This window comes from Bos indicus x Bos taurus, chromosome 15, assembly GCF_003369695.1.
Source record: "Bos indicus x Bos taurus breed Angus x Brahman F1 hybrid chromosome 15, Bos_hybrid_MaternalHap_v2.0, whole genome shotgun sequence".
Taxonomy (NCBI): domain Eukaryota; kingdom Metazoa; phylum Chordata; class Mammalia; order Artiodactyla; family Bovidae; genus Bos; species Bos indicus x Bos taurus.
In genome coordinates this window covers 23409413-23424635 of record NC_040090.1, presented here as the reverse complement: position 1 = coordinate 23424635, position 15223 = coordinate 23409413, and positions in this window count along the sequence as shown.

Here is a 15223-nt window from a genome sequence, read left to right as displayed (position 1 = left end):
ACATTCTTGCCTGGAGAATCCCATGGACAGAGGAGCCTGGTGGATTACAGTCCAGAGGCTCGCAGAGTCAGACACAACTGAAGCAACCTAGCACGTATGCACAGATGCTATGCTAAGCAATTGAAACACATTTCATTTAATTGTCATGATAACCCCATGAGGTAATATTCAGTGGAGTTCTAGATGGTTCAATAAATCACGTAGATGTCTTACCATGCCTGAGTTCCGAATTAGAAGATAGATGAAACGATTAGATGGAGATCAAAAGATGGTTATTATATATAAGGCTGATCAAAGAACATGACTTTAGATATGGAGCAAGTGACTCCACTCTGTCTCAGGTAGCAATACACCACGGTTGTCTCCTGGAAGGCCAGGATCCTTCAGTGACAAGACCATGACCTGGCCTAAGCATGCATTCACAGAAAACAAGAGATCTACAAGAAAACCCTCAGAGGGCTGAGAAATGCATGCAGGCCTACATCATGCATATTCACCAATCACAGAAGCTGCTTGTCTTAGGTCTGGTCCCCTGGAAAGAGACTTGGAGATATAGATTTAACTACATGAGGTTTATTGGGGAATTCCCTGGGGTTCAACAACAGTGGGGGCTGAGGGAAGCAGGACTGGGCAGTGGGAGAAATTGAACTGCAATGTAATTGCAACCAAGGCCCCTGCAGATCCTCCAAGACCTCTGGAGGAGAGGCCTTGCACAGCTGTGTTAAAGCAAGAGGGACAGGCCTTTGTCTCTTATATTGACTAGTCAAATGGATGGAGGGTGTGCCTGAGAGATGACATAACTCGGGCAAGGCCATGCCTTCAGATAGAGGCCATCCTTACAGTGTGACTCAGCTGTGGCCTGTGGGCAGTCAACATCCTTGCAGGTGAAAAAAAAAAAAAAAATGAATGACTTGGTCCTAATGGGGGAGATTTGGACAGAACAACACGGCATTCATCAGGTAAGAGACCCATGGTGGCTTTCCAGTGGAGATACCTCCACAAAGAAACAGAAAACAAGAGAAAAAGATAATGTCCAAGAATACGCATCACAACCATACCCATTCATATACATGAATAAAAAAATTAATGAGAATACAGGTGGATGGTAAAGACGGGAAGTATAAGTAATCTAAACTCATTTGGTTGTATGGCCTTTACTATAGAGCTTATAGCAAAAGTAGTCTAGAAGGAAATATGGGGATGTCTTAGACTTACACTAAAATAAACAATATCATATGAGGTGGAAACATCTGGTTCATGATGAAAATAAAAAGAAGTTGTTTAGCACAGTTTACTTTGGCCAATAATAGTATGTATATAAGCATAGGTCTGAATATTAGTACTAACTTTCTCCATTTTATTTTGATATCCTACTTATGCTGACTCTTGACAGATAAAATAGTTGTAAGAGAGTTCTTTGCACAGAATTAAAATCAGACTTTCTGTACCTTTTGCACACTGTTTATACATGCTTGTTGTGCACCCAATCACCCGTGGGGCTACTAACAAAGACAGAAGTCCAGACTCTACCACAAACCTACAGAAAATCAGAACCTCCAGTTTCAGTATGGTTGGAATTCATATTACAGGCTTTTAAGGTGTGTAAGACTCTCAATTAATTCTGTCCCTTCTCCAAGTTAAGCATCACTACTCTGGTATGATACATATTTCACTCATTTTTAATATTACTGAGTAGATATTTCCTGTGTGCATAATACATTAATCTCCTCTTCCATATTATACATGCAAATGTGCCAACCTAAATTTCTAGGTCAACCAAGCATATTTTCCAGGCAAGACTCTGAAGCTGTGGTTTGTAGATTCAACATCCTTCTACCACAGCTCAAGCCCAGCACTAAAATTTAAAAACACATTTTTTTTTTGCCTTTAACAACATAATACTACATATGTATTATAAACACTATAGATGTGGTCTAGGATTTTCAACATCTGTGCATATCAGTTACCATAAACATGGTTCTAATGTCTACAAGAAGTAGAAAAGGAAAAAATATGAAGTACATAACTAAATACAACTTATACATTCACAACTTACAGCAGTTCTTTACTATTTATAAATTGTGAGTTCACAGCACTCTATTTGATACTTAAACAGCATTTAGAATGTTTATTATTCCCACCAAGTTATAGTCACACTAACAAATTCTGAGTATATTTAGTGATTGTCGGACAACGTGAATGTCCAACTATAATGTAAGCTCTGTGAGGACGGGACTTTATCGTTTGGTTCCTGACAGCACCCCCAGTATCTGGAACCATGGCTGGCACAGTCCACATTCCATCAGTGCTGTCAGTTGAATGAATGAACATCAGAGGTGACCACAAGTAGAAAGCAATTTGCGGAACTATTAACTCAAACTCAGTCAGTTCATAAACCGAGGGGTCATGGTAGAAGGGACAGACCATGGTGTTCTTAGAATGAAAAAAGAGGCAGGAAGTCTAAGTGTACTTGTTTAATCAAATAAAGTAAAAAACTGACAAGTTGAAGGCTGAAGTCAGCTGCCACAATGAAAAGTCAGGATTTCTCACTTACATCCCATATGTGAGTAAATTCTCACGCCAGAGTCCATTGATTGCAGTAGAGGTCATGTTCTCTGGAGGAAAGTCTGGAACCAAGTCAAGCACAGAATAAACATTCTCCCATTTCTCCCACAAAGGGACTCACAGATATCTGTCATAATATCTATTCCCTGCGAAGGGAAAATACACAGACCTTTGTAGGGTCTGAACTTTTACTAATATCTGGAGCCAGAAACATAAACATGGACTTTGGTTACATCAGGTGCTTTATGGAGGCCAAATTATAAATCAAATCCTGGCCCAAATCCATCTCACAGTGGTTCTTAAGAATCCATGGACTCGCCCTGTGGTTACTTCCCCAATTCCTGAGTACATCATTGGTATTAGTATACTTAACAACTGGCAGAATTTTCACAGTGATTCCCTGAAATAGAAATAAGAAACGTTGTGGTAGCAAGTACCATGTGGAAGCCCCCTGAATTACACTCACTCACTGGCCAAAATAAATCAGCAGCAATTTCTCAGCCTAGGCAAAGTCATCTATAATTTGAGCTACTTACCAAAGACTTATCTCATAATATGGCATTTTAAAGGTCGTATATGGTGGCCAAGATGACAGATATATAGACATGGAAGGTGAAACCATATTCAGAGCATGCATTAATTCTCACAGAAATGAATTTTGGCCTTCTTCAAAGTGGAAAGGGTCTGATGTAATTAATCTATCACCAAAGGACTGGTTAGTTTCCTTGAGGAACAGTAACATATCAATTAGCATTGATTTCTGATACTGGCATCCTGGCCATTGAGAAGAAGCTGTAGTTAGATAAGCCTTGGAAAAAAGACACTTATAATGGTAAACTCAAGCACTGCCTCTACCCATTACCTGGATTTTCTATTTATAGATTCATTAAGCAAGTTCTGGGGTGGCTAAGGACAAGGTTATCCTAATTTTGTATCGGATATCTTTTTAAGCGTTGTCACCAGCTTTGAATGCTGCATGATGATTTAATTAGGATAACTTGTTGAATTAAGGGCACAAGTTCAAGGCATGAACTGTATCAGACACATCTCTTGCCCAGCTCACATCCTTCTCACCCACATTTTCACTCCAGCAGTTGTTGCTAGGGCACTCTGGGCCCTCAGCTATGAGTAGGTTAGGTTAATCTGATTTCATGATGCCTCAACTGTGGCATATCATTTCTGATTTTTATCTTGGAACTTTTTTAAACTGACAACTCCTACTACCTGAAGGATCCCTCTCACCTATTCTGATGTGCAAAACTCAGTGAGAAAGAGTTAATACACTCTGAGGCAAGCCTTGATCAAGGGGGTAAAGGAGCCTATTGATAAATACTTTTTTCTTCTGTCTCACAGACAGACAATTCTGACAGGCATTCTACATAAACTCAAAAAGTCCCCAGCAAGATCAAGACCCTGTTGTCCACAGCAGACACCAGGTGATAGCCCCTCCTTAAAGGGGCTTTCTATCCTACTTCACTCTATCACTCTCCCCCTTCCCCTAATCCTAATCTTTAGGGTCACTCCCTAAAATAAATAACCATTACAGAAGCTTGTGTTTGGGCTCTGCCTTTTGGAGGAATGTAGACTAAGTTCAGTTCAGTTCAGTCGCTCAGTCGTGTCTGACTCTTTGGGACCCCATGGACTGCAGCACGTCAGGATTCCCTGTCCATCACCAACTCCTGGAGTTTACTCAAACTCATGTCCATTGAGTCGATGATGCCATCCAGCCACCTCATCCTGTGTCGTCCCCTTCTCCTCCTGCCTTCACTCTTTCTCAGCATCAGTATCTTTTCCAATGAGTCAGTTCTTTGCAACAGATGGCTAAAGTATTGGAGTTTCATCTTCAGCATCAGTCCTTCCAATGAATATTCAGGACTGATTTCCTTTAGGATGGACTGGTTGGATCTCCTTGCAGTCCAAGGGGCTCTGAAGAGTCTTCTCCAACACCACAGTTCAAAAGCATCAATTCTTCGGTGCTCAGCTTTCTTTATCATCCAACTCTCACATCTATACATGACTACTGGGAAAACCATAGCTTTGACTAGACGGACCTTTGTTGGTAAAGCAATGTCTGTGCTTTTTAATATGCTGTCTAGGTTGGTCATAGCTTTTCTTCCAAGGAGCAAGTGTTGCTGTTCCAGTTTACAGAGAGAAGTTCAGGAAGAGGGCAGAAGGTCCCATTCAAATGAGAGGGAAGAGGTCAAGAATAAAATGATGATAGTGTGTGAAAAGGAGGGAAAATGTATTTTCCCAACTTTCAAATTTTGCTTTGGGATGTCCTATGACCATATTTGTATGTCTACAGAAAAAAAGGAAAAAAAAGGTCTTCCATGTGTAAACATTGGGAAATTTAATGAAAACATTGCTCTAAGCACAGATTCCTCAATATAAACTAAATATATGGAAATAACCTTTAACTTTTCTCTCTATTCCCTTGGCCCTCTTCATATATTAGTATATACATATACAGTCATGTCCAACTCTTTGTGACCCCATGGACGGCAGCCTGCCAGGCTCCTCTGTCCATGGGATTCTCCATGCAAGAATACTGGAGTGGATTTCCACTTCCTTCTCCAGGGGATCTTCCTGACCCAGGGATCAAACCTGGGTCTCCTACATTGCAGGCAGTTTCCTTACCATCTGAGCTATAAGGAAGTCCCTCATATGTACAAGCCCTGCCCACAAATCCTATCCTAGAGTTCACACCTGCTTCTTCCTTTACTTTTCCAAAAGCCCCCACCCTTGTTTTAAGCTCTCAGCATTTTATACCTGATCTTGGTGTTTTGTTTTCTTCTTTTTTTACTTTTCATCCGCCCCAGCATGTGGGATCTTAGTTCCTCAGCTAGGGAACAAATCCAAGCCCTCTGCTCTGGAAACTTGGAGTCTTAACCACTGGACCACCTGGGAAGTCCCTGTGCCTGATTTTTCTTACTCCAATGCCTCTACCACTACTCATCACATTTCTAAAATATCCAGCTCATTTTGCTGATCCAAAGCTTCCTGGCCTTTTCCACTTTATAATAATGTAAACAGTCATTCATGCAAAAAAAATTTTTTATTAATCCTATATTAAATGTCAGGCATCCAGCCTGGGGCTAGGGCTAAAATGCTGAGCAAAGCAGATGTCATCTGTCTCACCTACACTGTTAATATTCTCCCATGTTCCTCCTGAAGTCTTCAGCCCGTTTCAGTTAAATGATTCTTCAGCCCCAGGAAACATGATCTCCAGACTCTATTTTAAGTGTTTCTGCTAAGAACCACTCCCTGTCTTCCCTCTGCTTATCGTAAGGTCACTAACCTAACAAAGACAGATGCTTTACACTGAAGTATTTGTTACATATATTCTTAAAACTTGCACCCAGGCTTCCCTAATGGCTCAGCAATAAAGAATCCACCTGCCAATGTAGGAGTGAAAAAGTGAAAGTGAAAATCTCTCAGTCGTGTCCGACTCTTTGCGACGCCATGGACTATACAGTCCATGGAATTCTCCAGGTCAGAATACTGGAGTGAGTAGCCTTTCCCTTCTCAAGGGATCTTCCTAACCCAGGGATTGAACCCAGGTCTCCCACATTGAAGGTGGATTCTTTACCAGCTGAGCCACAAGGGAAGCCCAAGAATACTGGAGTGAGTAGCCTATCCCTTCTCCAGCGTATCTTCCTGACCCAGGAATCCAATAGGGATCTCCTGCATTGCAGGCGGATTCTTTACCAACTGAGCTATCATGGATGTAGGTTCAATCCCTGGGTCAGGAAGATCCCCTGTAGAAGGAAATGAGAATGTACTCCAGTATTCTTGCCTGGGAAATCCCATGGATAGATGAGTCTGGTTGGCTACAGTCCATGGGATCACAGAAAGTCAGACATGACTTAGCGACTGATAAAAACAATAACAAAACTTGCACCTGGTTATAGTCTATTTCCCCCATTAACTTATAAATTAAATATAATCTTAGGCACAAGTTCATTTTACATTTGCATAAGAGCATAATTTTACCTTTCTAAAAGCATCCTTTAACGTGATATAAAACCCAGTACCTCTTTGGTACCCTAAAGCTTCTCCTTTGCCCCTGCTTGGAACCCGCCATGGGTTAAGAAAGAGGCTGTGGGGAAGGAGTTGAGGGCATAATGGCCTCTTCATTATTTGCTTATCTTGTTCCTCAATTCTACCTCCTTATCCACCAGGACTTTCCTGGCTCCACAAGAAGCAGGGAAAGGAGAAGTTAAGGTCAGGAAAGACTCTGCTTGGCTGATATGGTTATCGTCTGTAACAGGGTTCTCAGAGTTGGTCAATTGCAAACTTGTTTTATACTAAGACATTCCGGGGATCCTCCGAGATCCCCATCTAGGAATTTCTGACTGCAGTTTCCTAGATGTGAATGACATCTCTGCTTGTTTCCCAGCTTCAAATGCCCCATTGTTCTGTGGTCCCTTTATGTATTCTGTGTCCATGGACAAGCCCCTCCTCTTGCTTCCTTTAGGGTCTACATAAGTACACATCCATTTCCCACTGAATTCAGCAAGTGCAGGAATATTTCTTTGTTGCTACAGACCACTTCAGGCAGGAGTCACATGCCAGGCCTTACAGCCATAAAACCCCAGAGGACACAAGCTAGGCTATCTAAATGATTCTTCTAAAGAGCCCTCCACCTGGCTTCAAGGTTAGGAAAGCCTATTTATCACTCCTCCTCAAACAGATGCAGGAATCACTCCATACACTTACAAGTCTCTCCCAAAATAGTCACACTCTGACTGCTCTCAAGAACTCTCAGCTCTCTGAGAGTCTATTACAAAATCTAGCCTTGATATGGGCAAAAAGCTAATCCTGGGAGGAATTGTTTTCACTCCCAGTGCATATCCTACATTGATAGTCAAGCACTTCAATGTAGATGTGGTTGTATTTACAATTTAACATCCATTCTCCTTATTTCTGAGAACTCAGTTAACATTCAAGACAAAACCATTTTAGCATCCCTTCATTAATGCCTAAACACACATCACTTGTTTTAAAGTAATGGATACTCTACATATGGTTCTGCAACCTGCCCTTTTCAATTAACATGTCTTTGATAACTTTCCATATTTCACATTTCTTTTGGTCAAAAATTTTAGGCATAATATAATAATAGCTTTGGGATGTCAAAATTACATATACCACTCTGGTCCATAAATCAGAGAAATCAATAGAAAATTCTGCAGACTTCAGGACTTTTCATTTTTCATGAGTGCCATAAATGTCATTGGTGAGATTAAAAGCTCAGCTATTAAGTATGAATGTCAGGATTATCATATGAGTGACATGGGGAAAAAGTTATACAAAGTTGAATCTAAGACAACTGTGTTTCTAGGCCGTAATGAGCTGCCTTGTACAGAAAATGTGAACCAAGGAACAAAGTTGTAGATTAAAAAACATACCAAGATTGTACGTATTCTGAATTGCAATAAAATGGAATGGAGAAGTAATAGTTATTCCTTGTTTACCACCTGCGTGTCACTGTGCTGTGTTCCATGTGTATTTATCACTTAATACTTCTACCAATCAGTCATGCTCTTCTCTGACTTGCCCCCTCATTGCATGACTCCAGCCAAACTAAACATCTTCAGAACTTTGCATCTGCTAATCCCTCGACCTGGAATGTTCTTCCAGATAAATGTATAGCTCCTATCTTTACTTCATTCACATGCTTGTTGCACCTTTTTAAAGCACCATTTAAAGCAGTACTTCTATCCTCAGAACACTCCCTGTCCATTTACTCCACACATTTTTCTCCCTGAAATTTATGACTATCAAACTTTTTTGCCCCTTTCTCAGAGAAAAGAACTTAATTTGACTCTTCCACTGATTTCAGTGTTATTGAGTCAGTGAATCAGACTTGCCTCCAACACAGTCCTTCTGGAAGAAGCCTCTCCTCACTCCTTTCAAGGACCTTTTGCCTTGCAGTTTAGCCAATCAACCTAACCACCCCTTCCCGGGCACAGGTTAAAACAACCAACAGTACCCAGTAGAACCAGTTATATATCCCAGAAGGTGGCTAATCCTTCCATAAATCTAAATTAAACCAGGTATATCATAGAGGCATATACCTTAGAGGTCCTCTTACAATTTAGATTGGAACACTAATGCAGCCAATGGCAGGCACAGATAAAACCATTACAACTAAAGCACAAGCATCAGCCATGCCTTCCCAGGGAGCATTTTCTGGTGAATCCAGTTAATAAGTCAAGAGCAAGCTAGGGGCACCTTCATTAAACAGCAAGTCACGCTGCCCATTGCACCACTGTCTCAATTGGGCCACAGAATTTTAATTTATAAAGGTGACTCAGTAACAAGAGAGGTCAATAACACTGAAAGATGAATTTATTACTTACAGTTTAAGAAGAGAAGGTATGCATATCATAAAGGGCCGCATGAAGAAGATCAGTTTGGGTCAGGAAATAGAAAGAGTAAAAGGAGAGCTTGCTCCAGAGCCCTTCTTATTACTAGTGGTGAAAAGCTGTCAGGGGAGGACATTCTCTGTTGGGCAGGAAGTGAAATACAAATGTTAAGGTTTATGACTAGAGGATTTATTAAGTAACTTATAAAATGATTTTTAAGTGTGGACCACAAAGAAGATGTGAACAATCTTAACACTCTGGCCCTGCAACATTGTAATTTATAAGAAACATATATTTGGTAATTCAGATGACCAACATATATTTCTCATATATATTTGGTCTTTGTCCACAGTTCCTGGCTCACAGCTTCCAAAATCCAGGGAATTTCCTATGCTAAGAGTAATAAATACATCTTTTCTTATGTAAATAAACTGACTATTGGGAAAGCACCTACCAATGAGAACTGGAGCAAAACATGTGATTAGAGAATTGGAAACCTTGACCTCATGGGAGGGGAGACAGGATGGAGGTTGACTCAGCTGCCAATAGCCAAGGATGTAATCAATCATGCCTATTAATGAAGCCTCCATAATACCCCAAGAGAATGGGGTTCAGAAAGCTTCTGGTTTGGCGAATACATGGGGTTGCTGGAGGAGCAGCACACCATAACAGAGCATGGAAGGTCCTCATCCTTTCCCCACTCCTGGCCCTATGCATCTCTTCCATCAGGCTGCTCCCAAGTTATACATAATATATATATATATATATATATATATATATATATATATATGTACATGTATCTGTATATATACTTTCTCTGAGTTTTCTGAGCTTCTCTAGAAAATCAGTTGAGCCCAAGGAAGATGTGGGAATCTCTGATCAACAGACAGTGTCAGAAATACAAGTGACAACCTGGACTTATGGCTGGCATCTGAAGAAGGGAGTGGAACAGGGTAATAGTCTTGTGAGACTGAGCCCTTAATCTGTGGAATCTGATGCTCTCCAGCTAGAAAGTGTCATGATTGTGTTGAATTGTGGGGACTGAATTGTTCGTCAGTGTGGGGAAGCCTTCACATATACATGTTGGAATTGGGTCCAGGAACCTAATTTAAGCCCTGTGACCAGTGGATAACAAATCATGAATTACAAAACCTATAAGAGTTGATTAGAACATAGAAGTTCCCGTGAAAAGCAGTTTAAATATTAGTCATTAATTACCTTAGATGCTAAGAGCTCTGAAGGTAGAAGGATTCCATAAATGGCTCTGAAATACCATCAAAGCCGAAGCCCCTTTTCTTTTTACTCTCCCATCCACAACAAGCCTCATCATGTTGATTTCATCCCTCAGATTTGTTCTCTTCATGCTCACAAAATTACTGCCACATCTCCATGGCTCACATTCTTTTAAGTGTTGCCTCACATACCTGTTTTCACTGGACAACTTTGTTGCCAGAAATATATAAAAATTAGGTGTGGTTAGCAAGGAAAATGGTGTGAATGATGGCTGAATAGGCAACTGAAGCTACCTGCTATAACCAATGTGACTGAATTGTATCCTTATAACCAAGTAGTTTTCAATGCCTGGGAATCTAAAGGATCTAATTTTGGACAAGGGGTAAGGACTGTGAAAATAAGAATATTGCCCATGTACTTAAGATGATGAAGGCCACAGAGATATCTGAAACAGGATCAAAATTCCTTTTCAAAAATGATATATAGAATGTGTCAAATTAGCAAAATCTAGATTTTTGGCTGAATGTATATGACAAAATATTGAATTAATTGGGTTATTCATTGAGAGCCACAAGAAATGGTAAATTTGATGTCAGAAAGAGAAAAAAACAATTTAGTGCATTAATTCAGTCATGACCAATTTTTATAATATTAAAAGTAAGATTATCCTGAGTAATAAAAGGATGCTAAAAGCAGTTTAGATCACTATCTGGAGGTTTTTAGTGAGGTCCTATCTATAATTAACTTGGAAATCTATTACAAATTTCTCTGTTGTTCAGCCATAGACATATTCCCTCTAGACTGTGAGATTTTGTTTGTTTAATACAATATTTCCACAAGGGCCCAAAACAGTCATTTGTATAATTTACATGCTTGTACATCATCCAGAGAGATAACATTTTCAGTAGGAACAATTCCCTCATTATCAGGATTTAATGGGACATATTACTTGAGAATGTAGATTAATAGAAACTCAAAGAACACTTTCCCTGAAACTTGCATAGAAAAGAACATCTGATTTGGTTAAATGAAAGGACATTTAATCATCCTCAGTGAAATAAAACAGTTGTTTAGTTCTACAGCAGGGAGCAATGCCTTCCCCCACAGAAGTCTACATTTAAATATAAAACCATATAGCATTTCAATTCTTGAGAACACTGCAAAAATACCTAGTGTGTCAGTAGGAAAATGTGAGCCCTATCCTATGTTAAGACAGTTCATATGCTACAATTTACAAGAAGAAAAAAGGTAAAAGTTCAATTTAAGTTTCTACTTATTTTAACATAGTTACTCCGTTACAGCCCAAAATACTTCAACAGCTTTTAAACAACTTGTATAGAATGCCATGTGCCCTTTAGGCAAACTGTCTGTTGGTGACTAGCAAATGGAGGAAAATTGAAGACAAATTTTAAGAACAATGAAAAAGAGTATAGCTGTTTCATACTGTGAGAGGTCTGTATTGCATATTTAGAGTGTATCAGTTAGAGTCCAGTTACAAAAACAAAACCTATATTAGACATTTTAAAATACTGAATTGAGGATTCAGATCAAGATGGCAGAGTAGGAGGATGTGTAACTCACCTCTACCCACAAACGCATCAAAAATACATCTACATGTGATACATCACACCGAAAATGAACTAGAGACTGGCAAAGACTCTTATGCAACCAAGGCTATGAGAAAGATACTCATGGAACTGGGTAAGAAGGGAAGAGAAGTGATCAGGTCAGGACCTGTACCACTGGGAGGGCACACATAAGAAAAAGAGGGAGTGAGCAATTTGAGCCACAAATTGAGTGCCCTGAGGAGGTAAGGGTCCGCAGTGAACTGCTGCAGAGGCGGGGGCTCTGGTTGCAGTAGACCTGGGTATGGCATAAGCCCTCATGGAGGACGTCTCCATTAACTTCACCATAGAGCTGCCAGAACTTACACAGGACTGGGGAAACGGACTCTTGGAGGGCACAAACAGAACCTTGTGTGCACCAGAACCCAGGAGAAAGGAACAGTGACCCCACAAGAGATGACCCAGACTTGCCTGTGAGTGTTCAGGAGTCTCTGGCAGAGGCTTGGGTTGGCTGTGGCCTGCTCTAGGGTTGGGGAGATTGAGTGCAGCAGTGCATGCATGAGACCTTTTGAAGGAAGTGGCTATTATCTTCATTACCTGCACCATAGTTTGGCCTGAAGTCAAATAAAAGGGAGAAACACAGCCCCGCCAATCAACAGAAAATTGGATTGAAGATTTACAGAGCATGGCCCCGCCCATCAAATAAGACCCAGTTTCCCCCTCAGTCAGTCTCTCCCATCAGGAAGCTTCTATAAACCTCTTATCCCTCTCCATCAGAGGGCAGACAGTCTGAAAACCACAATCATAGAAAATTAATCAATCTGATCACACAGACCACATCCTTGTCTAACTCGAAGAAACTATGAACCATACCATGTAGGGCCACCCAAGACGGATGGGTCATTGTGGAGAGTTCTGACAAAACATGGTCCACTGGCGAAGGGAATGGCAAACCTCTTCAGTATTCTTGCCTTAAGAACCCCATGAACAGTATGAAAAGGAAAAAAAGATAGGACACTGAAAGATGGGCTCCCCAGATTGGTAGGTGCCCAATACGCTTTTAGAGATCAGTCAAGAAATAACTCCAGAAAGAATGAAAGGATGGGGCCAAAAGCAAGAACACCACCCAGTTGTAGATGTGACTTGTGATGGAAGTAAAGTCTGATGCTGTAAAGAGCAATATTACATAGGAACCTGGAATGTTAGGTCCATGAATCAAAGCAAATTGGAAGTGGTCAAACGGAGATGGCAAGAGTGAACGTTGACATTCTAGGAATCAGCGAACTAAAAGGGACTGGAATGGGTGACTTTAACTCAGATGACCATTTTATCTACTTCTACATTATATCTACTTCTACATTAAGGGCAAGAATCCCTTAAAAGAAATGGAGTAGCACTCATAGTCCACAAAAAAGTCCAAAATGCAGTACTTGGATCCAATCTTAAAAATGACAGAATGATCTCTGTTCGTTTCCAAGGCAAATCATTCAATATCACAATAATGCAACTCTATATCCCAACCAGTAATGCTGAAGAAGTTGAAGTTGAATGGTTCTATCAAGACCTACAAGATTTTCTAGAACTAACACCCGAAAGAGATGTCCTTTTCATTATAGGGTACTGGGATGCAAAAGTAGGAAGTCAAGAGATACCTGGAGCAACAGGCAAATTTAGCCTTGAAATACAGAATGAAGCAGGGCAGAGGCTGATAGTTCTGCCAAGAGAATGCACTGGTCATAGCAAACACCCTCTTCTAACAACACAAGAGAAGACCCTACACATGGACATCACCAGATGGTCAACACCAAAATCAGATTGATTATATTCTTTGCAGTCAAAGATGGAGAAACTCTATACAGTCAGCAAAAACAAGACCAAGACCGAACTGTGGCTCAAATCATGAACTCCTTATTACCAAATTCAACCAAAATTTTAAAAAGTAGGGAAAACCACTAGACCATTCAGGTATGACTTAAATCAACCCCTTACGATTATACAGTGGAAGTGACAAATAGATGCAAAGGATTAGATCTGAGAGACAGAGAGCCTGAAGAACTATGGGCAGAGGTTCATGACACTGCACAGGAAGCAGTGATAAAAGAAAAAGAAATGCAAAAAGGCAAAATGGCTGTCTGAGGAGTCCTTACAAATAGCTATGAAAAGAAGAGAAGTGAAAGGCAAAGGAGAAAAGGAAAGATACACCCATTTTTATGTGGAGTTCCAAAGAATAGCAAGGAGAGATAAGAAAGTCTTCCTCAGTGATCAATACAAAGAAATAGAGGGAAACAGTAGAATGGGAAAGACTAGAGATCTCTTCAAGAAATTTAGAGATACCAAGGGAAATTTTCATACAAAGATGGGCACAGTAAAGGACAGAAATGGTATGGACCTAGAGAAGCAGAAGATATTAAGAAGAGGTGGCAAGAATACACAGAAGAACTATACAAAAAAGATCTTCACAACCAGATAATCATGATGGTGTGATCACTCACCTAGAGCCAGACATACTAGAATATGAAGTCAAGTGTGCCTTAGGAAGCATTACTAAGAACAAAGCTAGTGGAGGTGATGGAATTCCAGTTGAGCTATTTCAAATCCTAAAAGATGATGCTGTGAAAGTGCTGCACTCAATATGCCAGCAAATTTGGAAAACTCAGCAGTGGCCACAGGACTGGAAAAGGTCAGTTTTCATTCCAATCACAAAGAAAGGCAATGCCAAAGAATGCTCAAACTACCGCACAATTGCACTCATCTCACACACTAGTAAAGTGATGCTCAAAATTCTCCAACTCAGGCTTCAATACTAGGTGAACCACTAACTTCCAGATGTTCAAGCTGGACTTATAAAAGGCAGAGGAACCAGAGATCAAATTGCCAACTTCTGTTGGATCATCAAAAAAGTGAGAGAGTTCCAGAAAAACATCTATTTCTGCTTTATTGACTATGCCAAAGCCTTTGACTGTGTGGATCACAATAAACTGTGGAAAATTCTTCAAGAGATGGAAATACCAGACCACCTGACCTGCCTCCCCAGAAATCTGTATGCAGGTCAGGAAGCAACAGTTAGAACTGGACATGGAACAACAGACTGGTTCCAAATCATAAAAGGAGTGCATCAGGCTGTATATTGTCACCCTGCTTATTTAACTTAAATGCAGACTACATCATGAGAAATACTGGGCTGGATGAAGCACAGGCTGAAATCAAGATTGCCAGGAGAAATACCAATAACCTCAGATATGCAGATGATACTACCCTTATGGTAGAAAGTGAAGAGGAACTAAAGAGCCTCTTGATGAAAGTGAAAGAGGAGAGCAAAAAAGCTGTCTTAAAACTCAGATTCAGAAAACTAAGATCATGGCATCCAGCCCCATCACTTCATGGAAAATAGATGGGGAAGTGGGAAACAGTGTCAGACTTTATTTTGGGGTTATGACCAAGCTAGATAGCATATTAAAAAGCAAAGACATTACTTTGCCAACAAAGGTC